At 40.2% G+C, this 27,169-nt stretch overlaps 2 protein-coding genes across 8 annotated transcripts in view; one reads left to right on the top strand and one right to left on the bottom strand.

Moving 5' to 3' along the window:
- Window positions 1–1,988, bottom strand: part of Ccdc83 (coiled-coil domain containing 83) — a 45,634-nt gene extending 43,646 nt beyond the window's left edge. For 5 of the 6 annotated variants that reach the window (XM_033764262.1, XM_033764264.1, XM_033764260.1 and 2 more), the window contains exons 1-2: window positions 1,614–1,988; window positions 774–830 (exon numbers count right to left, since the gene is read on the bottom strand). The gene's annotated coding sequence lies outside the window, so the exon portion shown is untranslated. Of the gene's footprint in view, window positions 1–738; window positions 831–1,613 lie in introns of all 6 variants that reach the window. The other variant, XM_033764261.1, reaches the window with a different exon arrangement.
- Window positions 1,989–2,138: 150 nt separating this feature from the next.
- Sytl2 (synaptotagmin like 2) overlaps window positions 2,139–27,169 on the top strand; it is a 132,937-nt gene continuing 107,906 nt past the window's right edge. The window contains exons 1-2 of one of the 2 annotated variants that reach the window (XM_019208885.2): window positions 2,143–2,180; window positions 7,023–7,171. The gene's annotated coding sequence lies outside the window, so the exon portion shown is untranslated. Of the gene's footprint in view, window positions 2,181–7,022; window positions 7,172–27,169 lie in introns of both variants that reach the window. The other variant, XM_019208887.2, reaches the window with a different exon arrangement.

Raw genomic sequence — 27,169 nt, 5'->3', positions numbered from 1 at the left:
CACAAACCAGGTGATTGATGAATACTTGATTTGAGCAATTGATTTACAAGTATTGTATGTTTACTTTCTTTACTGATATCCCTATTTGCCAGTAATATTAAGCAGACCCTAAATTTAGAAACTAAAATTACTTTTAGACCACAGTTTTCACTGATGCCAGAAACTTTTTTTAACTTATAAGGAAAAAAGTTTAATTTGGCTCATCAGAACATATTTTTTAATACAGTTAGGAATGTTGTCCAGTACATTTAAAAAACAATCATTTAAACAGAAATTACAATATTGCCAAAAGGTCAGTTTTTAAAAAAATATTTCAACCTTCATTTTATGTAGATTATGTGTATATAGCCCCAAATAGTCTCTAAGTTTGGAGAAATAATTTTAAAATCATATATTCCAATCTAGGTATTCAAAATATCTAGATGAATGATATTTTCAACTTTCACTTGGAATGATGATCAAAATTACATTAGCCTTTATTTTCTTTACTAATGAAAATTGTTTAGTCACTGGCCCATTTTTAACTGTAGTTCCCAAATCATACTGGATTCTTAGCTTTAAAATTGGTCTGTCTTTGATCCAGAATTGCTAATAACCAATAGTTTAATATTCAGTTTATTATACTAATTTCTCTAGTAATCCGAACTACATTTTTTCAGTTCCTTCTGTCCTTCAACCTTAGAAATATCAAAAAAGAAAACCAAAAAAAAAAAAAACATTGTGTAGGTAACAACGCACATGCTGTCAGTGGAGAACAAAAGGCTTCTCTCTACCTTCAAGAGCAGTAGTGAATATATAGAGGGTCCACTGGAGTCAGGTCTTGGAGGAGCCTGCAAGGAATCCAGGAGCAATGATCACAAACACTGGTAAGCGTAAGGCCTTATTATTTTCCTCTCTGCCTTCACAGAAATAAATCTTCCTGTAACAAGCCTCTCTTCTTTGGCTTTGCTGGGGTGTCTTTTCCCATCTACACCGTTTCTTCAACTCTCTCTGCCTAACAGAATTTGGGGGTAAGGAGGGGAGTGAGGGAAGAAGGTACTATAAAAGTCTAAAAACTGTCGGGGATTTAGCTCAGCGGTACGGTGGCCTGCCTTGCAAGCGCAAGGACCCGAGTACCAAGTCTAAAAACTCTCTGACCCTGTTTCATCCGGTCTCCATCTTCCCCATTTCCTGTCAAGGCTGTTAATGAGGCTCCAATGCTTTGGGAAAACTGTCAAGTGATGAAGCCCTGAACAGTAGAAGGCATCAGGGCAGTCCCTCCTTAGGCGTGAGGGTGCATGTGAAGACACCAGGAGATAGATGCCTGAGCCTGGCGATGGTGCCATACCCTGTATACTGGAATAAATATGATTATGTTTTTTTCCCCTGTACACACATCTATAATAAAGTATAGCATAAATTAGGCTCCACAACTAAACAGAACAATTATAACTATACTGTAATAAATGTTATTCAAACTCACAAATTTCTAGAATTCTGCATTTCCTATTTTCACACTAGCAGTTGACGTCAGGTAACTGAAACCGCACTTCCCAGATAAGGGGCTACTGTATTACCGGGCTGAGCAGCCACTGAGGTAGGGACAGTGTGAGGGCATCCTGAAGGTCACAAACCTTTACACTTTGATCCTGCCCCACTGCAGCAGACCTAGGAGGGCAAAAAAGCGACGCAGCCCGGAGGTTCTGCAAGACAGAAAGAGGTAAATTAGTGTTGTGGTCCGCTCAAAAAAGGCTTGCTTTCCTGCCTCCCGGGTGAAGAGGGGTGGCCGTATGCGAACCCCCTTCGCTCCCGGCCGCTCAGGAACTTCGCGCCCTGGGGGAGACACGGGGGGCAAGTCCAGGGCACGGGGTGGGTGGGGAGGAGAGGCGCCAGAAGCCTGCAAGGTCAGACCGGAAGGAGTCAGGTGCCGCACACGGCCAGCCTCCTGACATCTCTCCAACGACGCGCAGGTGCGATGCAGGACGGTAGGCGGGCAGCTCGCGCTTTCCGAGCCCTACCTCACCCGCTCTCAGCCCTCCGCCCTCCTCCTCGCGGCTCAGCCGCCAGCGCGGCCGGTGCGCCCCCTGGCGGCCACTCGGAGAACAGTCCGGGCCGAGGCCTGTTCCGCGCTTCCTCCCAGCGCTCTATGCGGCGTTTTCCGCACTCGCGCTCCGCCCACCGCGGTGACAAACGCGGAAGAGGTAGGTGTGTGGAGCCGCGGGACGAGCTGTGTTCTCTCCCCGCGCGGTCACCCTCGCGTCCGTGTTTTCTGTGGCCTCGTCGTGGCGTGGGGCCGCAGCCTCCATGCGCTGTGCCCGGTGCCCGCGGAGGTGTGCTTCTCCCGACTCGCTCCGGCCTGGTCGGGGCGGAACGGCGGACCCGGGGCTCCGTGCTTACCGCTGGCGCTTGGCTCGCGGAGCCCTCGGCTCTGCCCGCGCTCCTTCCCGGGCTACTTGGCTCCTCCTAAACTTCAGGAAAAGCAGTAAAGGTCCAGTTTCTGCCTTCCTTTAACTTTTTGCAGATCCCTTCACATTCGAGGGAGAAAAAAACAAAAACCCCACACCTATGGCTTTTCATTCCCCTGTGCTTGGCGTTCTCGTCTGCAGAGGTTTCTCACCTCCCCGAGTGCTCACCGGCTGGTCCCGGGGAGACAGCCTCCATTCCTGGCCTCTTTCTTCCTATTTGTTTGGCATTTTTGAATTTGTATTTTTTAAAATATTTTTTGGGGGGTCGATTCTGTGTCATATTAATAGCACATTAAAACCTTAAAGAGAGGCAACGGAAGGAGTCAACAAAAATAATTCGCTTTTGCTTAAGGAAGTTTTTGTTGTCACTAAAAAGTCGTTTAAAATTAACCAGTTTGCAATACTTTGTATTTCACCTCGTTTAAACCTCCCTTTGCTCTATCAGGGTTACGCACTTACTAAGTGATTTGCTGTGATCTGCACATCGATAAAAGTTGCTTGGTCTTCCCTACAATAAAAAAAAATAGGTCGAATTACAGAGCAAACTTCCTAAAGTGCAAATACAGGACAAAAAGAGCTACTACCATTTAAATCGTGGAGGGATTTTTGTTGTTAAGTGGAAAAATAGTTTGTGATTTCTCAGCACTTTGAATTCATTCCCACATCATTTCCTATAAATCTTAGGCCTGCTTCTTTTACAAGAGCCTGGGCCCATGATCAAATATGTACTTTTACCCTATCATTTATTTCCTGCTCAATTTTTCTGATGTTGTTTGCCAGTTGGTGGTCAGACAGTGAAGCCAGATAGAAACCATTTGCCGAGTTTCCTTATTTGACCTTAATTTTCTGTTAGTCTGCTGTGTTGAAGGTGCCCAAAAATAGGAAAGTATCTATAGTAGAAAAAGCCAAGTAACGCTGTTTTTGGCAAAACCACACACACAAATCTGGTAACATTACACTTTTTAAAAAATTACAGGAGTCTTTCTCGACAATATGATGTTTTAAAAACCATAAATACACTTGGTTTTGCATTATTTTCGTCTGTTTTCATTAAAGATTACTAATTCTGCAAACAAGCTGTAAAGCAATCAACCACATATTAATGTTAAATAGCATACTAATTTCCGGATGTCTGAAGTAGAGATTACAGTTTTGGTTCAACCTTGTAGTATACTCAACATTTTACTGATAATAAATTTACTCTTGAGAAATAGAAAAACCCTGCTGCAACTTCTATTCCCAAAACTTTGTTCCTGAAAATTTTGAAACAAATTAGTACTTTGCCTAAAAAAGTCTTAGAGCAAAATGAATATTCTCCTGAGAAGAAAAAAGTTAGTTTATGCTATCTTTAGGAAGATAGGGTGAGAAACTCAGAAGGATAATGTTCAGACCTAAAGTACAGGGCCGTGTTGCAATACTGTAAAATGGGATAGTTTCCCACTTTATATGGAAGGGTTGCAGTTTTCCTGCTTAACCCTGAGCCTACCCTTTCAATCTACTTCTGGTCTTCATCTCTTCTATCGAAATTTAACTTGAATGACCAGAACTCTGGGGGAAGAGTGGGGAGGATCACATCTGTCTTTTCTCCCTCACCTCCTCTATGAAAGTGATTTTTAGGATTCTTTTATCATCTCTGTGTTTTCTGTGAGGTAAGAGGAGCCCAGGAAGGGAACTGGAGACAGAGCCGCACCTCGGGAACCTGGACACAGTGATGTGAAGTGTGCCTGAGGGGGTAGCCTGATGCCAGGACAGCGTGCAACAGTAATGAACTGTTGCATGCTTAGAGTAGTTTTAAAATATATCCCCAGGGCTGGAGATTTAGCTCAGTGGTTCTGCTGCCTGCCTTGCCAGCGTGTAGTCCAGAGTTCCATCCCTGATACCAAAAAATAAATAATATGTCCCCAAAAGGATAAACATATAGAGTCCTAGAACATGCTAAAAAAAATCCAGAAATACACTCATATGGTCAGTTGGCTCAAAGTGCCAAGTTAAGGAAAGAAAAATCTTTTCCGCAAATGGTACTCTTCCCAGTTAATTTCTATTTGGGAAAAATATGAAACTTGACTCTAAATTTAAAAAGCATACAAAAAATTAACTCAAAATGAATCAGGGCTGGGGATTTAGTTAAGTGGTTCTGCCACCTGCCATGCAAGCACAAGGACCCAAGTTCAATCCCCAATACCAAAGAAAAAAGAATCAGACCTGAACATAAAAAGTTAAAACCATAAAACTTCTAGAGTAAAATAGAAGAAAATCGTAGTGACTATGAGTTGGCAAAGATGATTTTAAAAAATCAGGCTTTATTCCTACTGAAAACTTCTCTTTAATTTTAAGGATATGAAAGGCATGATACCAGCACTTGGAGGTTGAGGCAGGAAGATCACTACCAGTTTGAGGCCAGCCTGAGCTACATAGTGAGTTTAAGAACATAAACTATACAGCAAAACCCTGTCCCAAAAAACCAAAACAACAACAAAGAATATGAAAAGGAAAGCCATGATCTGGAAGAAAATATTTTCAATCCTGTAACAGAAGACTGTTACCTAGAATTTATAAACAGCTCTTAAAACTCAGTAATAAGAAAACAAAACAACTAATTACAAATATCAAAAGATCTGAGCAGACACCCCACAAAAGAAGATACATTCATGGCCAATTAGCCATGAAAAGATGTTCAACACCATTTAGTCATCAGAGAAATGCAAATTAAACCCACAACAAAATACCACAACACACTCCCTGGAATGGCTCAATTTCAGGAGGCTGACAGTATCATGTAGATAAGGATATAGAGTAAGGAACATTTGAATATTGCTGGTGGAAAAATAAAATGGTACAGCCATCTTGGGAAACAATTTGGTAGTCTCATAAACATATACTTCATGGCCTGGCAACCTCACTCCTAGTTATCTGTGCAGGAGAAATGAAAATGAATATTCATAACACCATTATTCTTAGTAATCTAAATCTCAAAACCATATATCTATCAATAGGCAACTACATATACAAAAAGTAGAATAACTACACAAGTAGACTATCACTAAGAAAGGAATAAACTTGATATGTGCAGTAACACAGATGAGTCTCAAAAGAATTTAGCTAAGTGAAGAAGCCAAGTGTAGAAAAGTATCAAGAAATTCTAGAAAAGCTTTCCTGTTATTAGGGGATGTGGAGGTCGACTGCAAGGGGGCAAGGGAGAATGTTTTAGAATAAAAGTAATACTCTATATTTTGATTGTAGGGTGGTTATAAGGTGCATGCGTTTGTTAAAACTCATTGAAATATGTATTCAAAATGGTTACTCTTTGTTGCATGTAAATCATGCCTCAGTAAAGTTAATTTTTAAAAGTAACTTCAAATTGTATCACATCCTTTCTGTTAAGATACGGAGTCATTATTCTCTGTCCTTGAAACTAAGTGGTCTCTTGACTGCTTCAACCAATACAGTATGGTGGAAATGAGTATATATTACGTGTGAGGCCAAGTCATTAAAAAATCATGCAGATTCTTCTTGGATCTTTTGTAATACTTGCTATGGAAGAATTGAGTTGCCTTGTAAAAAGTCTACCTACTATGGGACAGTCATGCTGGAGACACCAACTCGGCATTGTGGTCAACCTTTCCAGCTAGCTTACCTTCTAGTCCATAAAATGCCAGACATGTGAGTGAAGTCCACTGGATCCACACTAGCACCTCATCTTCAGCTAAGTATTGCTGAATCGAGCTCAGTTTATGCCATAAAAAGCAAGAGATATAATGAAGTGGTTGTAATTTTAAACCACTTGGTTTTGTTAGTTTATTAGTAATCTGTTACTGCATAAAATTGCTCTAAAATGTAGTGATTCAGCACAACACTAAAAATGTATTATCAGGCTGGGGATTTAGCTCAGTGGTTCCACTGCCTGCCTCACAAGCGCAAGGTCCTAAGTTCGATCCCTGGTACCAAAAAACAAATAAAAATGTATTATCTTTAGTGTGTATGGATGAGGAGTTTGGGAGCAACCTGACTGAGCAGTTCTACCTTAGTGTATCTTAGGAGGCCAGTTGTTGGACAGATTCTATGCCTGCCTGAAAGAGCTGTTGGTTTAGGGAGAAAGAACAGCCACCAAATTAATAGGAATTTCAGTTAGAGAACCCTCAGGAGTGGGGGCAGAGAAGCAGGGTGCCATGGAAAACCTAACCCAGTCTCGAGAGCCTGAGAACAATTCCTAGAAGAAGTGAGGTCTAATTTGAGACTTAATGACAAAAAGGATTTAGTGGGTATTGGGTGGGAGGGTCTGGGACAGAATGCATAGCACATATAAAGGCCTAGAAGTAAAAATGAAAATGATGAGTTTCTAATGGAGCTAAAGAAATTTACTCTGGTTAGATAATAGGGTCCCAGAGAAGGGAGAAGACTGAGACAGATACAGAAGCAAGCAGAAACAGGTCGCATTGGTTTGAGCCATGCTGAGGATGAGAGGCTCTGTTATGATTGACAGACATTTACTCTGGCTGGTGTGGAGGAGGGTGGGAAGTGCCAGTACCATGTTCCAGATGAACTCCACTGACCACGTTTCCAACCTTTCTTTTGCCTAAGGACCTCTCACTTGGAACTTGTTTCTGGTCCAAGGAACATGTCCCAGGCTCTGCCCTTTGCAAGACACAAGTTGCTGGCAGAAAGAGTGACCTCATCTCTCTGGCTCAAATTGTCAGTTTGCATAATCTCTGAAGGCTTCTTTGACTCAGGTGAGGTGCCCACCCCCACACTGGGAAGTAGTCTATGAAACTATGATCAGTAAACATACTGAAAGAACGAGAACATAGGGAATACTGTCTCACTTCTGGAGGTTGAGGCAGTAAGAATGCTAATTTCCAGCTTTTAAGAACTGGATTTGTATGTAGGAGGAAATGTAAAAGTCCATTGTGAGTAATACCCACGAGTATAGCAAAGCTAGCATAGTACACTGCATTTTTTTTTTTTTTTTTTTTTTTTTTTTTTTTGGTACTGGGGATTGAACTCAGGTCCTTGCACTTGCAAGGCAGGCCACCGAACCGCTGAGCTAAATCCCCAGCCCAACACTGCATTTTTAATAAGAGGAATAATGAGGATGTGAATTTTTCCCTGCATGTGGTTTGGGGTACTTAGTTTACCTTTTACAAAGCACACTAGCTAAGGAAACCACTGCCAAAAGGCCATGTTATATTATTCTATTTAAATGTATTGTCCAGAAAAAGCAAATCTAGGCCTGGGGATTTAGCTCAGTGGTTCTGCTACCTACCTTTCGTACAAGCATAAGGTCCCGAGTTCAATCCCTAGTACCAAAAAAAAAAAGGCAAATCTAGAGAGAAAAATCGAGACTTCAGCTAGGGTTATGTACCACAGGATCACCAACAGGGGGACCACTTGGAGAGAAAGCTGTGAAGCCATGAGCAGTAGACAGGTTATTACATATAGAGACAGTAGTCTTTGGACACTAAAACAAGATCATCTTTCTTCTATTGAATGCACCTAACTTTGGGAACTGCCATTGTAGAATCTGATGCTGAGAGATATAGCTTACAGAACTACACCTGGTTTACGCTCATTTTCTTTTAGAACATGAAATTTCTAGTCAATGTGGGTTCTTCTGAGACTAATTCCAAGTTATGTAGCTATGGACAAGTGACTTTGCCTTTCTGCACCTCCATTTCCTCATTTATAAAATGAAGATTGTATTGCATACCTCTCAGAGCCAAAGACTAAATAAATGCCTGGTACAATTCCTGGAATATAGTAATTTTTCAGTAAATGTTAGATCTTTCTTGTACCCCTTCTAAAATACTGTATGAGACTGCCAGAGAGTAGGAGAAAATGGATCTCTTCAGGGTAAAATTTCCATGTGGCTAGCGAGTGCCTGTTGCACTCAGCATCTATATCTGATGAGAACCAAATATATAGCTTCAACACAGCTCCAGACTTGCATACTCAGCATCACTTAGACAGCTCACAGGCATTGACGGCCAAACTCATTATGTCCAACTCCTCCAATTTGTTCCTCCTCCTAAAGGTTGTGTTCCCTACTTAGTAATTGGCACTTGTATCCCCTTAGTTATTTAAGACTGGGAGTTACTTTAGCCTCACCTTTAGATCTCAGCAATCTTCAGTTTTTGTCAGTCTACCCAGAGATTTTGTAGATTGAATCCATTCATTAATTTTTATCTGAAATCTTTGTTGAACAGCTACTATGAGTTAGGCATTATATGGTAGGCTCTATCTTTATTCCTTTTCCCTAGTGCAGTTCCTAGTCTTCTCTTGACTGAAGAAATAGCTTCCCACCTACTTTTCCTGAATTCAGTCTTTTTCCACATTCTACCACAGACTCCCTTGTTTAAGGCCTCACATGGCTTCCAATAGAGCCATAATAAAAAATTTGTGAGGCTGGGGATTTAGTTCAGTTGCATCATGCCTGCCTCACAAATGCAAGGTCCTGAGTTTGATCCCAGTACCAAAAAAAAAAAAAAAAAAAAAAAAAAAAAAAAAAAAAAAAAAAAAAAAAAAAAAAAAAAAAAAAAAAAAAAAAAAAAATTCATGACATGGCAGATAAGGCATTCAGGATCCAATCTGGGTCAAGTCTCCTAGGTCTGGGTCAAGTCTCCCTGTTACTTGCTTCAGTCACCTACTGGGTTCTCCCAGATATATGTCTTGAGGTTGTAGTTTGAATGTAAGTAGTTTACTTGGAAAGTAATCTTAGAAAGCTCCGATAAGAAAATTGGGAAATGAGGGAGAAGAAGGAAAACTATTTCAAGATGTGTTAATGAAAATGTTGCTAGGAGAGTGGGTGACAGATTTGATTTTTTGGGGAACTCTGGAGAAAGCAAAGAAAAATCTCAGGCTTGTTCCACCCAGAAGGTGAAAGGCTGGGTACTTAGCTCTCATTTGGCATTGGTTGAGGACTGATTACTCAAGACAAATAGCTTGCAAGTACCTACCATATTCCACCCCATCTTGCAAGGACCTTCCATATCCCACCCGATCATAGAGCAGTGATCTCACCAAGGATTGTCTGTCATAGGTGGTTGCAGGACAAAGCTTTTGGCTTTCCTGTTAAATGCTGGAGAGAAATGATCAGAGCACTAGGGAGTCCACTACCACTTTCAGAATATACTTCATCCTCATTTTGTAGCTCTCCTTGCCCTTAAGATGATTCATTCCCTGTCCATCCTTCTAGCTCATCTGTTAGCTCTGTGAGGGTATAGACAAAATTTCTCTGTTTCTTCACCATTACACTACCAGTGCCTAGTAGAGATACTGAAATGTAAAAGATACCATGGACCCTTGACTTATGAACTCAGTCCATTCTCGAGGGCCGGTTGTAATGCAAGTTGATTGTAACTCAGTTGTTTTTTTCCATAAGAAATAATGGAAATACCCATAATGTGTTCTGAACCTCCTAAAGCACTCTTTAACTAACCTTTTCATAATAAAAAGGGTTGTATAATATGCATAATTTACCAGAAACACCAATAATTTTTCTAGTATGTTCACCAAAAAGTTATGAAATGTACCTTGTTTGCCAGAAACAACAATTTCATACTGTACTCACTATTCAAATTGACATCTTTGGCTTGCTGGAAGAGAGGATGAAATGGAAGGTGGTTATTATTTAGAAGGAGAGCCCCTTTCCATAAAAATATGGGAAATCTGGCTCTGTTGTCCAACCTGCTTTTGGCGCATTGGGTCTCAACTTTTTCAGAACTAAAAACTGGTGTAAGGTTATCTGTTTTTATCTTTAACACTGCTCTGTAGTATGACATGACATTGTCATTAAGCAAGTGAATGCAACAATTGGCTTTTTCTCTGTGTTGGTGGGTCTTCTCTAGAAGTGTTTATAGCTCTGTCCATTTTTTCAGGATTTCCTTTATTTCAGAAGAACTTTGCTGAACTGATTGTTGATCCCTCTCTTCAGAAAGTTCCTCAGCTGCCATTCTGTTGCTCAGCGAGAAGTTGCTGAAGTTCCTCTGTAGACAGTCCCTCTGTTCCTCCACCAGCTCCTTAACATCACCACTGTTTATATGCAAGCCTATGGACTCTGCTGTAAGGACAATGTTGTCAACCACAGGGTCAGCTGAAGGCTCAGCCTCTTCAAAGTCTTTCTTCTATATAATTTTAGGCCACACTTTCTTTCTGGCAGATTTCAGTGCCCTTTGAGGACTGGCCCAGGATTTCTCAATCCCACACAGGAAAGGATGTTGTATAATGTTCTTACAGAACTCTTTAAGGGTTAAATCTGTATCTGAGACCATCTGGAAGCACTTCAGGAACAGTTCCTTGGTGTATAGTGTATTAAAGTTAACTATAACCTGCTGGTCCATGTGCTGCAGGAAAGGAGTTGTATTAGGTGGGAGGAACTCGATGGAGTACCATAGACATTCTTCAGACAATTCTTCCAGATCTCATGGGTGAGCAGGAGCATTGTCCATGATGAGGAGAACCTTGAGAGGTAAACCTTCATCCTCTAGATATTTTTTAAGAGTAGGACAGAAAGCCTCCCTGATCTGTTCAAGAAAAAGTACTAGTTACCCAGGCTTTTGCATTAGATCTCCACATGACCCCTAGCCTGTTCTCCATGATTTTATGTTTTCTGAACATTCTAGGGTTCTCGGAGACCAAGAGAGGCTTTACCTTGAAGTTACCTCTCATATTGGCACATAGCAATAAGGTTAGCCTATCCTTCATAGGCTTGTGGCCTGGCATTTTCTTTCTTCTCTTCCTGAGTAATGTATGTTCTTCTGGGCATTTTCTTCCAGAATAGGTCAGTTTCATCACAGTTGAAAACTTGATGAGAACAAAAGCCATTTTTCTGTGTCACTGTTTTGAAATGGTGTATGTAATTTCCAGCAGCTCTTTTATCATCACTGGCTACTTTACCATGCCTAGTTATGCTATAAACCCCAGTTCTTGTTTTAAAATTGTGAAACTACCCCTTACAGGCACAAAATGTTTCACTAGTATCACTTGTTGATGGATTCTCCTTTGTGGGATCTGCATTTATAGCCCTAACTTTTATTTGGTACCAGGGATTAAACTCAGTTTGTTGTGCTTGCAAGGCAGGCAATGGAACCATTGAGCTAGATCCCCATCCCCCTATAACCCTAACTTTTTCACAAAGTATAGACTCAGAAAAGTTTTGCCATTGGCCTTTCATTTATCCACACTAATAATAGCCTTTCTAGCTTGTCTAACACTGTTCATCATGACTTACTAATTTGAGTATACCTTAAGCAACACTAGCTTCCTTATACAAATCTTTTCTCTGTAAGATTGTAAAGATTATGGATTTTGACATGCTGTACATATTAGCAAGATCAGTCACACCAATGCCACTCTCATATTTCTCCACAGTTTCCTTCTTTTCAGTTGTGATTGTTTTCTTTCCCTTTCCTTCCTTCTTTAGCTTTTTTAGTTTTTGGGGGGCCATTTTGATAGCAGTAATTGTAGTGATTATCTGAAGCACTGATTGAAATCATGTCCACAACATGCACATCTGGGCTCAGATTTACCCTTATGTATGCTCTGGCATCGTGAGACTTTGTTTACATCATAAAATCAGCCAGCATTTGGACTGTAACTCAAGACTTTAGTCATAAGTTAAAACTAAAATTCTCATGGTAACCCAAGTTGTTTGTATATGAGACTGATTGTAATTTGAGGGTCCACTGTACTCAAAAGCTATTTAGTGAATGTTGAGATCTTTACCAGAGAATAACCTAGGCAGTCATCCTGGGTATCTGACAAATAAATTATACATACATAGTAAAATGTCTTAAGTTTTTGTGACATTTGAATTCATATAAGTCACTGATAAGTCTTAATAACCAATTAAGGGTCTTACTGGGCTTTCTAAATAAACCTTTGGATGTAAATTTTTAACCTTTTGCAACAAATATATTTCTAGTACCTTTCTTCTCTAGACACAGACCATTCCACACATTGCTCCTGGGTTAAAGATATAATATGTACAGCCCACATTAAGAGCAAACAGGCTCAGCTCTATGACTTTCTAGAGATGGCTCCCATCTGCTCATCAGAATGAACATAAACAAGTGGAATGCACAAGGGTAGTGTCTGGAGCTTAGACTTTGTCCTATCAACACTGGGGAACTATGGAAGTCTTCCCAGCATGCTTAAAGTAAAACTTCAGAAAGATTAATAAAACAGGAATGAAATGGGGAGAGACCAGATTCTGGGAGGCAAGATGGGAGGGAGAGGCCCGGACAGTGTGACTGGCAAACTTTTAAGCTGGGTGACACTGTGGATAGTGGGTCACTAGACTGGTTGGGGGACAGAGGAAATACTTCAGTGAATGAATTGTAGTATAAACAGTGTGCAAATGTAGGTTAGCGTTTTAATTCACTCAAGATCCCTTTCCTGTTACTCTATCTTTGAAGTTTTTCCTAAAGCATTAATGAGCTCTTTATAAGAAAAGCTATAAGCAATCACAAAAGTTCCCTGCAAATAGTCAAGAAAGTAGATTCCCACAACTGTTTGAGGCATTTATTTTTGGATGTGCGAGGCATGATACCTGGATACCTCCTGCGTACATAGTATGATTTTCTCTGAAACTAATAAAGGTGCTTCCCTTAAAAGTTGAAGTTTTAAAAATATCCTTTCAATTGTTTTATATCTTGATTGTGCTGTTGGCTTTACTGCTGTATACATATGTCAAAATACATATGACTATTATATGTATGGAGATTATAACTTTATCTCTCTAGAGAAAATAGCCTTGTGCAACAGGAAAAATGGATACATAATTACCCCAACCCCCAAGTAAAATCTTTCTTCCTGGCTTGATCAAGACTTCTTGTCTTCAGAAATTCCTGTCTCAGTGCCTATATGCACAAGGGAAATACAATATCACTTTTTATTGTTAACCCAGACAATGGTGGGAGGTTAACAGGTTTCAACAACTATAGTCCAGAATCAGAGTGATTTTTGTCCCTCTGGGCCCATTTGGCAATGTCCGGAGACATTTTAAATTGTCATGATTGGGCAGTGGGGATGGGATACTTCTGGTATTTAGTACATAGAAACCAGGGATACCACTAAACATCGTGCAACGCACAGGCTAGCCTCTTACAACTAATCTAAATTTCAATGGTGCTGAGACAGAGAAACTCTGGTTTAGAAAAGACTAATTAAGGGGAGAGGAATATAGCAAAAAATAAAAGTGCTCCATCATCTCTTACCCATTCTTTATCTGCTTTTGTAAACCATCCGAGGCTTCCTACTGTGGGAAGACTAATTACAATGCGCATTTCTCTGAAGTAGATTTTAGGCTTGGAGCCATCATGGTAGCCAGAAGCCCTGGTTCTGGAGTTACCAGGATTTAATTTTGTTGTCAGCAGTGATCAAAAGTAGCTCCACAGGTTTCCCTACTTCACCGTGTTGACTTAAAAAGATTGTATTAAGGAAAATGGGGGAAGGGTGTTGGTCTGCTAGAGCCAGGACTACAACAAATGACTAAACAACAGAAGCCTAATTTCTCAGTTCTGGTGCTGTTAGGACTGGCGCTGGATGAGGGCTCTTCCTGCCTTACAGATGGCCACCACCTTACTCTGTCCTCACATAGCCCATCTCCAAATACGGCCACTTTGTGAGCTACTACTTCAGCGTGTGAATTCTGTCTGTAGCAGAATCATTGTAAATAAATACAAGCTATAAGGGTGACAGAATTTGGAGTCGATGTATATTGACCATTTGAAGAAAATCTAAGATTTTCTCTCTTATTCATTTTTGGGGATCATTACAGAAGGTAGCAAAGGGTTGAAACTAAAAAATATGAAGTTTTTATAATAGTGAAGTCATGAAATGATTGGGGAATGGTTTTGAGAGCTTTTTTCTTAATGCCAGGAAGAATTTATGTCTATGTATTGGTATGTCCTACATCATTATCTATAGTCTAAGACTATGTGTATGTACATATTTATATATAAAACATATATATTTCCAAAGAGATCTAAAGTCACTTTTATCACTTTGAAAGAATGAGATATACAATGTATAAATAAGTTTTTATTGATTATAATATGTAATATATCTCATTCGTTAGCCAGAAATGTTTTTTAAATTATTATTGTTTACTTTATATAACCTGTCTCTTCTTTTTTCCATTCCCACTAGTGGGGATCAAACCAGCTATATCTCCAGTCCCTTCTCATTTTAAACTTTTTAAAAATTTGAGTCATTTCTCGTTAATTTGCCTAGGTTGGCCTCCAACTTCTGATCCTTCTTCCTCAACCCCGCAAGGAGCTAGGATTATATGTGTGCAACACCACACCCACCTTCTTTCTTATATCATAAATGTCATGGATCATGGTATGTATCTACACTGCGAACTCTGGGATCTTAGAGGTCTGATTATAAGGGGACCCCTGAGTGCCCTGGGAGAAATGGTATTGGAAGACATTTCAGGCTAATTATCATGATTCCTAATATATTATTATCATCACAATTTTATATACATCAGGTAGCATACAAACATAATTCTATGAGATTGAAAGAGTTTCAGTTCAACATTGCTGAGTTGATCTCCTCTTCTACTAAGATGTCACCAAATATTTGATGGTGGGAAGGGGAATGTTAATTCACAGTGAGAGGGAATAGGAAAGAATATAGCAGCAAATGGGAAATTTCAGAAAAGAATTTGAAAGGTAGAAAATTAGTAAAGGAGAGAGATAGGATTTTGAGAAGTGACTGAGAAAATAGAGGATGCAGGATTTAAAATGGTACTTGAATCATGCTTTAAACACATACAGATTATTATTCATCAATTATACTTCAATGACACGTTTTTGCTTTATCAAGGTATAAATAATATACAAAAATTGCACATATTTGATGTACATATCTGTGTGTATCTGGATAAATGTACACATTCATGATTCCATCACCACAACCAATGTGCTAAACATATCTGTATCTCCAAAATTTTCTCTTTTTTTGTATTTTTTATAGCTGTTTTTTTTGGAATGAATGGAATAAAATGCATGAGTTAGATCTAATGTTTAGGAGTAAAGTTTGAGTTATTAATCTTTTTTATCCAAAAGCGTCTGTTCTCATTAGTTGGCTTTAATTTGAGGACAATTTAATTGCTTCTCTGATAATTCTTTTTCTTGGAAATTTGCCTTGCATTTTGACCAAATGTCAGTGCCATCGCTACAGAACCTCCACACCTCAAAGTAAATATTTGCTAAAGATTAATATTGCTTTGTCAATACAAAAGAGAACTTATCTACATTTCAAAATTGACAGATGCTTCTCATAGTGGTGTCCTGAAAATTTGTGTAATGGCAGTTTTTTGGGGCTGGCATCCTTTGTAGATCTGATACTGGTGAGCTTGGGCCTCTTTCTAAAGAATGACTGCTAAGTATATATTTGATAATCACATATCCGTGCATAATTCAGCAGTCTGTATTTCTGCTATGTTTAAGGCGGTGACAGTCTGTACTATTATTAATGAATACCTGTCAAGCATGCCTAGCGTGGGTTAGCCAGCCCAAGGCCTGTGAGCAAAACCAAGGGCACATAAATGGAAGTTGAATAAAAGCAAATACTGTTTCCTTGAGTTTGAGGAAGAGCTTTGGGTGTCCTAGTTTTCATCCGTCTAAAAACTGACCCTGAAGGCCGGGGATTTAGCTCAGCAGTTCAGTGGCCTGCCTTGCAAACACATGAACCCGAGTTCAATCCCCAGTACCAAAAAATAAATAAATAAAATAAAAACTGACCCTGAGACAAGAACTTGGGATGTAGGTATTTATGTAGGAGGTGATCCAGGGAAGTACAAATGAAGTCGAGAAGTGTCGAGAAAAGGAGAAATGCTGAAAAAAGGTTGTTGATGAGTGAGTTACTGCTGTGAAAAAGTAAGGCTCTGTCTAACCAGGGACACTCTGAGAGATCGTTTGACCAAGCTTCCAAACCGCCTCATTGTGGGATAGGAAAACTGAAGTATTTACCTTCAGATTTAGATTCCTGTCTTTGTGATTTGAATGGTGCCCCTGAGAAATAGGTATGTTAAGTGCTCTTGTGAGCTGACCAAGCTCTTGTTGGCTGAAGAAAGTCCCAGACAGAGATGCTTGCCACTGGGAAGGACAACTGATAGTGCATGTAAGAACTGGCTCACTACAACTCAGGTCAATTGAAAGGTTGGACGGGGGAATGAATGTGTCAGGCCATTAGCATCATTGTTGTACAGAGGGCTTAAGGTCTTCGATGCGATAGAATGTTGGTGCTGAATGTAATGAATGAGCTGTGACATGGCTAAGCAATGGAGTTATACATACTGAAGAGGGAGTTTTCCTTTGCCATTGTTATCCCAGAATGAAATAAAAGTAATAAAGTGTATAATTCGGTGGTCAATACAATTCAGTTTGCTCTTCTGTAGACCTCTGGCTTTCAAAGTAAACCAGCATCAACATCATCTGAAATTGGATAGCAAAGAAAATTCTTAGGCTTCTGCTCTGTCCCATTGAATCAGAAACTCGAGGTAGGACTCAGAAATCTGTGACAAGCCTGCCAGGTGTTCCTGATACACACTAAAGTTTGAAAACTGTGGGTGTAGACAAAACACTACAGTATTGGGAGACTTGACTTTTATCCCAGTCATAGGGGAGTGGACCAGTTATGGAGAGAACTATCTGGCTTCTGGCCCTACTTGGGTGTGAACATAGACAATTTATTTGATATTTATAAGTCAATTCCAGTCTGTAAAATGAGAAGTTTAGACTGATATATGGGTATTTCAAACTTTAATTTTAAGCAGTAGAACACTATTTTTTAAAATCTACTTGAAACACCAGTAGACATATAAAACACTTATAAAAACAAAAATCTTAGCTGGGCATGGTGGCCCTGTATCATGTCTTCTTACTTTCTGCAGTGGCTTCCCACACATTACTAAAGATCTTTAGGGTTTTAAAAAGTATCGCTTGAGAACCATGTACTAGGAGACCTAGGTCACCCTGCAGAATGATCTACAACATCAGACAGAATTAACCATGATTTACCCAGTGATGATGACACTGAGGTAGATCTGGGATCATGAAGCTTGGCCCCCTTACAAGCAGAGCAACCATAAGCAAATTATGTGCTCTTTAAGGCCTCAGCCTCCTCATTTATAAGATGGCATTGCCTCTAATTCTTACCATACCTGTCCTAAAGGGCTACTGAGAGGATCAAATGAAGTCAGGTATGTGAACATACTTTATAAATTGTTAAGTCCGACTTAACTGGAAGGTATTATTGTGGGAGAATTTACCATCCAGGTACTTTTCCTTTGTAACTGGTGCCAAAGATAGGTAGAGATAGACAGAGAATATAGGTAGTTAAATGGTCTGTAGTTTCTTCCTTATCTTAGAGGGATGCAAATATATTTTTTTTTCTTTTTAAATTAAAAGCCTGTTTACTAAGATGAGTCACTCTAAGTAAAATGATGCTTAAGCAGAGACTTGAAAGTTAAATCATTCTACAAAGCTTGTAAAAGAATGTTTGGGTAAAATTATCTAAAGAGATAATTGTTTTTTCTTAACAATTTACTGCCCACATACTAATAAATAATAAAGACAGCCAATTTTGGAATATGTTGATTTAGCATTTTTAGCTGGTTGCATATTCAGAAAAATTGTAGTGTAACATTAATTGTGTTTATTTGGTCTTTTTTTTCCTCCTGTCAGATGCAACTTCTGGGAGAGCTAGACTTACTCACAATAGAGCTACTTGGGAAAAACCAAGCAACATGTTTTATGGTTGTATTTTGTCGTTAGGGAAGTCATGAATACTTCCTTGTGTAACTTTTAGAAGACTACTATGAATGTCAACTATGATTACTGGAGCTAGAAGGTAGTCAAATAAAAAACCTAATTAACTCCAAACCCTCAGGATTGAAGAAGTTAGGATGATGTCTGAAAACTGTTATCCTGAGAAATAGCTATCTACCTCTGATTCTCAGTGGCTACTTTTGAAGGCAGCTATCACTTGCACCTAAAATATCTTCTCTAAATGTGTGTTGCTTTGCATTTTCTAAACACATTCTTACCATTACTTGGATCTTCCACTTAACACTGTTGTGGTCCATTCAGAACTCTCAGGAGAAATCAATGCAGACTTGACAAGGATCTGTTTGTGACCATGCCACGTGTGAGTGAAGGGTTGTCAGCATTCCTGAGCTTCAGGCAGAGGAATAAGCTTCCTTCAACATGCTCATTCACTCATTCAAAAAAGGGATAGAAACCCAGAACCTACTATTTATCTGGCATCATGTAGAGCACAGTGAACAAACAAAACAGGTCTCTGCTGAGATACACAGATATGGAGGAGTGGGGCAGGCAGGAGTGGCAGAGGGAGACAGACTGGCACAGAGAAGAGCAGTGTTATAGATAGAAGAGTATGTAGGACGGTGCAAAAGCAAGAGTGCAGCGTGTGCTGTGCACTGAAGGGTCTGTGATAGCTGTAGTGAAGTCATACAGGTAGTGAGGTGAGCTGGTATCAAGTCATGGAGAACCTTGTCAGTATAGCCTTCTTTCCCTGACTTGTATGAAGTTAGGACCAGTACAGAGAAGGGCTTTGCAGACTGCTCCACGGGATTCCGTGCGTTTATCAAGGGGACCAAGAGCGCCTTGGGAAATTGGAAGTGAAAATGAATGGTGCCAGGCTTCAACTTCTGGCTCAGTAAGAACAGTTTTGCCAATAGCCATTTCAAATGTTGGGGATCTAGGTAGGATACTATTGGAAGACTGGGCTGTATGGATTAAAAAAAAAAAAAAAAAAAACCCAACTCTGATGTCTTCAGATAATAGGATTCCTTGTCACTCCCTTGGAACAATGGTATGTGGGTTTCAGGGACCATAGGCTTACTATCTATCTTCTAAGAAGCATCCCATTCCTGGTTAAAAGCACTTGAGTTTATTTATAATGTGAGCCAAGGTCCTGGGATTTTCTATCCTCTTTTTCACACACCTTTCAAAAAATGCCCCTGAAGTTTCCACTTTTCCACCTTCATTATTGTCTTTATGCTAGCGAGAGAGAGGAGCCTTCCTGCCTCAAATGCCTTCATAAGGAGCAGTGTGCCTCGTGGTGAGTCTCTCTCAACTGTGGATGCATAGCTAGAAAACACTGCTCCTGTGTGCTGCAGGGAATGCATGTGAAAGAAACCACTCCTGAAGTAGGAACTCATTGTCCATCTTGCCCAGAAGAGGCTCAGTAAGTACTAGAGAACTGTCTACCTTTTGTTTCTTCCCAGCCTCTTACTCTTTACACGCTGGCTCTCTAGACCAGCATTACTGGTTTAGCTTCTCTTTCACCCCTTCAGACATAAGTTCTCACCTTCTTCACAGTTAGGCATTGCCTTGAGTCTAGGCTGCTGTTCTGATACTACCTTGCTCACACGGGCATAGAATCTACAGACTGGCCCTGGCCAGCCACACTGGGTTCCAGCTCCACTCAGGCAGAGCCGCGTGCTGTCTGCCCCATCCCATGGGCAGTGGTCACAATCTAAGGACTCAGTTTGCACACTACTGATACTACTTGACAGGTCCTGGCTTCTCCAGCCCCTCCCAGCTGGAGCTTCTGGATATCTTTTAGCAGGAGACTCAGGCCTCAGTTCTTCCTGTCAATCCTGAGGTAAGTCATGCTTCTCAACATTTGATGTGTGGACAGATCCCTGGAAATGTGGCTAACATGAATAGAACTGGGCTAAGGTCTGAGATCCTGAACTGCTAAGATGTTCCCATGGAAGATGATGATTCGTGAACTTCATTTTGAGAAATAAAGAATGTATAGCAACCTCAGCCTCCTGGGATAAGGTTTGGAATATGTTTTTTAAAATGTTTAACATGTTAGTAAATATCCATTGAACACACTCCTCTCTGGCAACTGCTGTGCTGCTAAGATCCACTCTGCTTTTAAGGAGCTTACATTTTAATGGAATAAAAGCATTTGTTTTGAGATTATATACTTTGTACAGTTTAACTTTCATAACACCCCTATGAGATTATCATTAATCTCATTGCATATATGAAGAAATGGTTTTGGAGAAGTTAAGACACTTGTCAAAGGTTAAACTAATAGGAAATGACAATCTGGATTCCAGTAGAAGTCTGGCTCTGAGTATTCATGCTTTCTAAAATAGCTTATTACACATTTTTCTGTATCTTTTTGTGTTGCCAAAATCCATGTATCTGTTTTTTGCCTCAGTTTTCTTGCAACACTTCGGTTTTTTTTTAAGCTTAGATTGAGTCCTGCTTAAAACCTGGCCAACCTTGTTAGAGATTAAGGACCCAGATCTTTCAGGTCCCTCCTCACCTACCCATCCCCTAGTTGGAGTACAATTACCTGGGTACACAAAACATTGTTCCATGTTGCAAAATAGCTTCTAGGAACTAGCCTGAAGAATTTTCCTTTTCCCCTAGAATTTATCCTCATGGGTTTGGGAGTTGCATACTTAGCATCAAGTGCTTCAAAAAGTTAAGCTATGTATTAGACATAGTAAATGAAGAAGGAAGTGGCACTAACTTATAGTTTATATATATATATATTTTTTTTTCATTCATTCTCCAACCTCTTAACCCAGGAGAGCAATGCTAATAATGCTAATGGTCCAGGTGTCCTCTTAGGGATGGACATGGCAGCTAGTAGCTCTTTGAGGTGATTTATTCCAAATTCCATCTCAGCTATGTCAGTCTCTGACAAGGCTTTGGGGTGAGCTGAAAAGGTAGAATCGATTCTCCAGGGTTTCATTTTCCTAGTTCTCTCTGCTCATTCTTCCCCTGCCTTTCTAAATAGGGCTGGCTTCTGAAGTAGGCAGAGAAGGCAGCCAAGAAAGCTCAGTTGGGAGAGTATTAGACTGAAGTAGGCAGAGAGCTCCCTTTCTGTTGACCCATCTACTTGTATTAAATTACCAGAGGCAGAGGGAAGGACTAATATTTGCTATTGCCTCAACTGCTTTTTCTTACTTAAGTGGCAGGATTTAGTTAAATTAAAATGATAGTCCACACCAACAATTGCAACATTTTCTGTTTATTACTTAATATAAACCATTCTACTCCAAGACAGTATGACTTTAAGTGGAAAAATCTTTAGCAAAATTCCATGAACCATTCACCATACTCAGGCTTATACTTTCTCCCACCGTCCCATCTCTCAAGGAAGATGATCATAAACAAGACATTAAATCAGTCTTCTTTAGAACCCCCACTTTGAATGACTCTGGCTACTTGTGTGAGTGTCCCTTCTCTCCTCTCACACCCTCAACAGATAGCAATGTCTGCCCAACCGAAGTCCTGGTTTGCCACGGACCTTCAGACCTTGTCACTGAGTGTCAGCCGGAATCTCTGATCCCATTCCCTCCAGTCTTCTTCCTCACCTCTGTCTACATTGCTAAGGTCCCATCATGTCCCACTTAGAGGCCACTGGAGGAATGACACTATTAAGTGGTCTAAACCACATCATAAGCAATAGCTCTGTTTGTTGCTGAAACTCCTTTGCACTCACCCTCACTCAGATAAAATGTAAACACGTTCACAGCAGTGTGGTGGCGTGCGGTTTCCTTTAATTCGAAGTTAGAGGGCCCCGGAGGGTGTCTCATGGTTTCTCTGCAAGTCCCAGAGCTGTTTATTTTCTCTGAACCTGAAGGCAGCTGATGGAGCTTCAACCCAGCTAACCACAGCACCCTGCTTAGATGATTAGGGGCTTACATGGAGTTTGTATGCACCCTGACAAATCTTTTGAGTGTTGTTTGAGTTGGTGCTCTAACAAGTAACTCAGAGTAAAATCGCAGAGATTTGCATCAGCATTTTCTTCTTAGGACTTCCTTTAATTCTAAAACATTCTTCAATCAAGCTCTATAATTTGACTGCAGTTTTGTCAATTTTCAGGCATTTTTTTGGTTGCAAGTTCTTTTGAACCCAGTACAATTGTTTAGTAGTATTAATAATATTGACCACAAGTTTTAAAAAATGGAAAACTGAAAACAAAAGCTAAAAATAAGAAAAAACAGTACTTTTTATGTTCTAAAGATTATATTTTTAATTTCTCTCAAGTCCACATACTGTGTCTTGTCTTGGAAAATAGTACATTTTGTTTGAGTTCTGGGGATTGAACCCAGGGTTTCTTGCATGCTAGGCAAGTGCTGTATCACTGAGCTGTGTCCCGGCCCACAAAAATTTAAAGTACCTCAATACAGGCTGAACAGCAACCAGCTGAGGTGTCAACTCATACCATTCCTCTTAGCCACAGTGATGTGTGTGCAGTCTTTTTGTGATGGTCATGGCTCTTCTGTGACCTCATACCCCTGCACTGAGTCTACTTTCTTTGTCTGAAAATGCATTGACCAAAACTTGAAAATTGACACATCTATTATAGCTTTTGAGCCTGAGTCTATTCCGTGTACAAAAAGTGACCTTAACCTTTCATTTTTTTGCTCAGAAATCTTTAGTTATTCCTTGTTTTTACTTGCACTGTTGTTTGACTTTCTATGCCTTTTATAATCTGATTTCAATGTACTTAGCCATTCAGCTCCTTCTAGACATTCATATTGTTCTGCAGCTATCAACACCACCCATCTCTAAACATTTTCTTCATTCCACACTGAGACTCTGTGCCCATTAAACAGCAACTTCCCATGACCTTCTCCAAACATGCCCCATAATCATGATCCTGCCCTCTCTCTGCATTCGTCTAGCCTCAGTACCTCATATAAATGGAGATGTTCTATTTTTTGAAGTAACAATTTTTCTTTAAACAGCAAAATAAGAAAATTTGTTCTGAAACACTGATAGAATAAACCTAGAGATTTTTAAAATGTATAATTACTGTTGGAATGCATGTTGACAAGCACAGAAGAGAGGGGCTGTAGTAATAAATAATATTATAACAGAGGTGGTCACTACAAAGGGGTTTCTTTACTTTTAAAAGGAACACTGTATGAAAATATACACACATGAATAAAATTAAAACACATGCCTTCATACAATCATCACTAATGTAAAGTTTAAATAATGATGTGACAATATTCATGAATATCTTAAGTGTTCTAATAAAAGTACATCTCTGGGTTCCAACCTTATTTTGTTCCTACTTTGCCAGTTGCCCTGGGCTTAAGGCTGTTATCCTTTCAAGTCCCTTTTGTCTTCATCTGTGAAATGCAGGTACTAATAGTTGCCTTTCCTACATCATAGAGCTGATGTGAAGATCAAACAAGATAATCAAAGAGAAAGGCCTCTGAAAGACACAAAGCCCTGTAGAAATAAATGCAAGGCATTATTAAAGACTGTGGAGAGATTGCTAACAATCTGATTCAGGGCCAAAGTTTTAAAAAGGTAAAAAGATATTCAGGATTTACACATCTTTTAGAAAACCAAATTCTTGCTTTGGTGACATGTATCACAAGTGAATTGTGTTCTAAACGCTGTATATTTGATACCTACTGCTATAATCATCTAACCACATTACCACACCACATGTAATTATACATTTCAGCAAAATCTACAATTTTTAGTGGGTAAGTTATAAATTCACATAGCATAAAGACAAAGTCATGTCTTTAAAAGGAAAATTCTCTTACTTTTCCATGGTGGCAAAAATGCTGCTCTCTGCAACACATCTACTATGAGATATCTGTCTGCCAATGCAATTTAGTAAGTATTTATTGAGTGCCTATGGTATACAAGTCATTTGTGATAGAAATGGAATAGAGGAAATGACGGAAGAGATGAGAAGCAATGTAAGAGAGGGAGAGCTCACTATGAAATGTGTGAACATTAAAACTAGTGGGTTCAACTTTCCACAAGAAATGTAAATGTATACTACATAAATGTACTAATAAAGAAAAAACATAGTTTGAAAAACTAAAAGCAAAAAACTAGTGAGGAGAGGCACATTTTGTGACAATGAACTATAACGATAAACGGCAATCAAAGTCAAGAAAATGCTTGAGGAATGTACCAAGGGAGTGGAAAAGTTTGCAAGGACTGATTCAGTCCATCTAGAAGGGCAAAATCTAGTGATATTTGTCCTGGCCCTTGATGCATGAGAAGGATGCCTTGTTTCAGAAATAGATGGGAGGATGAATCTGAAGGAAACATACCCAGCCCAGCCCATCAATCATCGTTTCTCTACTAACTAGGTGATAAAACTAAATTTAGCAGTGTGCCTAAGACAGTAGAGCGAAGTCACAGCTGAATACTGTTAGGGGCTTAATTCCAGATTCTCATTTTTTTTCCCATTGAGTTTATTGGTACTTCTTAGGTATACAGCACAGTTACATTCATTATTGGGATCTTGTACCTTTACAAGACAGGTCTTGGTTCTCATTTTTTCCCCTTGTCCCTGCCCTCCCTTCACCCCCCCATTCCTGATTCTCATTTGAACACAGCCATCTTTTGGCATCCTACATTTTCAAGATGGCATCTCAGTGTTGTACATCATCCTGCAAACAAAACTCCATTTTATTTCAAGGATTTAGGGCTGGGGATTTGGCTCAGTGGTGCCACCTCCTGCCTAGCAAGCACAAGGTCCTGAGTTAGATCCCTAGTACCAAAAAAAAAAAAAAAAAAAAAAAAAACAAAAAAAAAAAAAAAGCCAGTATTTTATCTCTCTTCCTTCTTCAGATGAAAATTCCATAGTTAACCTACACTCAACTAGAAGACTCCTCCAGGCCTGTGCTCCACCTGCAGGCTACTAAATTCACTTTTACTATTGTCCCAGTCAGTTTTCAGCACTGACTTTTACATTTATCCTTGGGTTTCTTCCAGGATTTCATGTCCTTCTCCCCAGATATTACAGTTAAATCACTATTCCCTTTCCAAAACCTCTAAGAACCTTTGAACTTTTATCACTCTGTTAACTAACATTTATTGAGATCTTACCTTGGACCAGGTGATGTATGAAAAGTGGTATAGCACTCTCCTTTGCACGAGAGCAACTAAGAATACTGTGTACTTTGTAGAAGAAAAGTTATTAACAGAAGTTTAGTGATTGCTCCAAAGTCATGCAGCTAGTTTAAAGGTGGAGCCAGGACCTATGTCTGTACCTCTAGCCTTGTATTGCACTCTCTTTACCTTTCCCCTCAGTGTCAACATGGAGTTCTGTGAATTAGTGTCACTTACGTGCAAACCATTTTGAAACAGGGGACTTCCCTATGGGTTAAATGGACCAGTCCACTGCTGGTTTGATATGATTGTATTAACTAAGGATTATTCACTCTCTACGTGCTAAGCTCTGTACTCAGCACATGTGTTTTCTTATTTTAATGCTCACAGCCTGAGAGAGGAGCATAATATTGCCTTTTTAACAAATGAGCAGATCGAGGAACAGACATTGAGTAATTGACATAAGGTCCTATTAGAAACCGATGGGGCCAGTATTTAGCTTTTGGCCTTAATCTCTGAGCTGCACAAGATTTGTATGAGTTGAGAGCCCCCAGAAGACTGCCTCAAATCTACCTCTTTCAAAGCCTGCAATCAGGATCTCCAGACTTTCCCTAGTGGTTAGTGTTGCTGTTTGTTTCTAGGGGAGCGGTGAGGCTGGCAGTAGTAAGAGCTGAGTGCCTTCAAAGCCCTGTGCCGGGCGACGAGTGCGTCGCAGTGTCTGCCCTCCAGCTGGAGCAGGGCAGGAAGATGCTAACCAAGGCAGGAGCAATCAGCAGTGTAAGGGAGGCCCTCTACGTTGCTTAAAATCATCCACAGAATACAGCCACTTCCTTCAGCAAGTAAGCGTGACTAGTGTTCCAGCGCCTGTCTACCAGCCTCCTTCGTTTCCTCTCTGCCTCCCTGCTGCACACTGCAATAGCCTTGATCTATGCGACCTATGGTAGGAGTCTCCATGTCTTCACCTGCTCTGTGCACGCGGTGTTCTTTCACTCTTCCATCTTACCTAATTTGTAGGCCCCCCTTTTCAGAATTATGTTGGTCATATTTTTCTCTAGTGTGTGAGTGTGACTTATGTATATCTTATACAGCACTTATCTCAAGTTGGAATGATTTTTACATTTGTCTGTAAAGTCAAGGTGAGTGGCTTGGTCCTTTTGCATCCTGAATGCTTTCCCACAGGAAAATTCAGACTCTTAAAGGTTGGGTAAAGCCAGAACACACACCTTAATAGCCTGTAGAGCAAGGACCTCTAGGCCAGGTTAGCAGCCCTGCACCGGGTCACAATGAGGCTGTTGGGGATCAGTCTTTAAGTGGAAGAAGGACGCACTTTAGAAGAATCAAGGACAGGCCCGGGTCAAACTCAGCTGGGTGAACAAAACTAATCCCGAAGAGGATGAAGAAGGGAGGCCTTGGAAGTTTGCATGGGGCTGGCGTCAGTCTGCATCAGTAACATAAAAGTTGGTCATGGCAGGATAGTTGTGGTATACCTGCCTCCTCACCAGCCAGCGCCTTCGGGGAGCATACCTTCTGGGCTCACGCCGGTCGCGGGACAGTACAGATTTATTGTAGATACTTTTAAAGCACTACTTTATTTTATCTCAACAACCTGTAGCGAAAGGAAACTGACCTCTTGGGAAGAGCGGCTCCGCACCACCAGCGCCCCTTTTCCGCAGGGTGGCTGACCCCACTTGGGTGGAGGGGCTCCCCTATGTCCAGGGCTCCGGCCCCGCTAATTTATTTTTTGTACAAAAACAACTTGTTTAGGGGACAGATTCACTTGTGCAGGCCAGGAGGCGGGGTGGGGTGGGGTCGGTGAGGGGCAAGAAAGAAGGGGAGGGGAGA

Source organism: Fukomys damarensis, unplaced genomic scaffold, assembly GCF_012274545.1.
Source record: "Fukomys damarensis isolate Sample0158 unplaced genomic scaffold, DMR_v1.0_HiC HiC_scaffold_16, whole genome shotgun sequence".
In the NCBI taxonomy this organism is placed as follows: domain Eukaryota; kingdom Metazoa; phylum Chordata; class Mammalia; order Rodentia; family Bathyergidae; genus Fukomys; species Fukomys damarensis.
The sequence above is the reverse complement of the archived record's forward strand: the minus strand, read 5'-3'. Positions and strand labels throughout refer to the sequence as shown.